This window comes from Aethalodelphis obliquidens, unplaced genomic scaffold (assembly GCF_003676395.1).
Source record: "Aethalodelphis obliquidens isolate GAN/ISIS:26980383/991018 unplaced genomic scaffold, ASM367639v1 scaffold107, whole genome shotgun sequence".
In the NCBI taxonomy this organism is placed as follows: domain Eukaryota; kingdom Metazoa; phylum Chordata; class Mammalia; order Artiodactyla; family Delphinidae; genus Aethalodelphis; species Aethalodelphis obliquidens.
Window position 1 is genome coordinate 1,029,479 of NW_020838051.1, and position 2,250 is coordinate 1,031,728.

The window sequence follows — 2,250 nt, forward strand, 5'->3', positions numbered from 1 at the left end:
CCCAAATAGGCAAAGCAATCTTGAGAAAGAAAAAACGGAGCTGGAGGAATCAGGCTCTCTGACTTCAGACTAATACTACAAAGCTACAGTATCAATACAGTATGGTACTGGCACAAAAACAAAGATAGATCAATGGAACAGGATAGAAAGCCCAGAGATAAACCCACGTACATATGGTCACCTTAGTTTTGATAAAGGAGGCAAGAATATTCAATGGAGAAAAGACAGCCTCTTCAATAAGTGGTGCTGGGAAAACTGGACAGCTACATGTAAAAGAATGAAATTAGAACACCCCCTAACACCATACACAAAAATAAACTCAAAATGGAGTAAAGACCTAAATGTAAGGCCAGACACTATAAAACTCTTAGAGGAAAACATAGGCAGAACACTCTAAGATATAAATCACAGCAAGATCCTTTTGGACCCCCCTCCTAGAGAAATGGAAATAAAAACAAGAATAAACAAATGGGACCTAGTGAACCTTAAAAGCTTTTGCACAGCAAACAAAACCATAAAAGAGATGAAAAGACAACCCTCAGAATGGGAGAAAACAGTTGCAAACGAAGCAACTGACAAAGGATTAATCTCCAAAATATACAAGCAGCTCATGCAGCTCAATATCAAAAAAAACAAACAACCCAATCCAAAAATGGGCAGAAGACCTAAATAGACATTTCTCCAAAGAAGATATACAGATTGCCAACAAACACATGAAATGATACTCAACATCACTAATCATTAGAGAAATGCAAATCAAAACTACAATGAGGTTATCACCTCACACCGGTCAGAATGGCCATCATCAAAAAATCTACAAACAATAAATGCTGGAGAGGGTGTGGAGAAAAGGGAACCCTCTTGCACCGTGGGTGGGAATGTAAATTGATACAGCCACTATGGAGAACAGTATGGAGGTTCCTTAAAAAACTAAAATTAGAACGACCATATGACCCAGCAATCCCACTACTGGGCATATACCCTGAGAAAACCACAATTCAAAAAGAGTCATGCACCACAATGTTCACTGAAGCTCTATTTACAAGAGCCAGGACATGGAAGCAACCTAAGTGTCCATCGACAGATGAATGGATAAAGAAGACGCGGCACATATATACAATGGAATATTACTCAGCCATAAAAAGAAACGAAAATGAGTTTTTGTAGTGAGGTGGATGGACCTAGAGACTGTCACACAGAGTGAAGTAAGTCAGAAAGAGAAAAATAAATAACACATATATATGGAATCTAAAAAAACAAAAAAAAGGTTCTGAAGAACCTATGGGCAGGACAGGAATAAAGACGCAGACGTAGAGAATGGACTTGAGGACACAGGGAGGGGGAAGGGTAAGCTGGGATGAAGTGAGAGAGTGGCATTGCCATATATACACTACCAAACGTAAAACAGATAGCTAGTGGGAAGCAGCCACATAGCACAGGTACAACACCTCGGTGCTTTGTGACCACCTAGAGGGGTGGGATAGGGAGGGTGGAAGGGAGACGCAAGAAGGAGGAGATACGGGGACATATGTATATGTACAGCTGATTCACTTTGTTATAAAGCAGAAACTAACACTCCATTGTAAAGCAGTTATACTCCAATAAAGATGTTAAAAAAAGTTTGCTTTCTGCGTTCGCGCCCACTGTGGTGCCACCAGACGCGCCCTCAACATGCAAAACGACGATTTCGTGGACCTGTGCGCACCGCACAACCGCATCAGCGGCTCCAAGGACCACGCGTCCGTCCAGACGAATTTGGCCGAGCTTGACAAGGTGACAGCCAGGTTCAATGGCCAGTTTAAAACCTACTCTATCTGCAGGGCCATTCACAGGATGGGTGAGTCAGAAGACTCCATTCTCCAACTGGCCAAGGCGGACGGCATCTCTCAAAGAACTCCTGACTGGAGAGGATCATGGATGTGGAATATTTGTCATAAATAAATAGTGAACCCCCCCAAATTAAGTTAATATATCAAAACACAACTCTAGAAAGTTGTATTCCCTAACAATGACTAAAATTTATTGACTGCTTTCCATATATGTATAACTTTCCATATATCAGGCACTGGTAAATGAAACCAATACACATAGTGAGATGTTTACATTAATTCATTTAATCCATATCATTGCTTTACGGGATAGGTATTCCTGTTGTTCTCTTTTATAGGAGAAGAAAGGCGAGGCCTAGAGAGGTTAAATAAGTTAAGCAAGCACTCACAGCTCTTAGGCAGAAAGGCAGGGATTCAGCCC

The 2,250-nt window shown here is 41.2% G+C and overlaps 1 pseudogene; it reads left to right on the forward strand.

The window, feature by feature from the left end:
* The first annotated feature begins 1,671 nt into the window (after positions 1–1,671).
* LOC113614874 (40S ribosomal protein S21 pseudogene) lies at positions 1,672–1,941 on the forward strand (annotated as a pseudogene).
* The last annotated feature ends 309 nt before the right edge of the window (positions 1,942–2,250 follow it).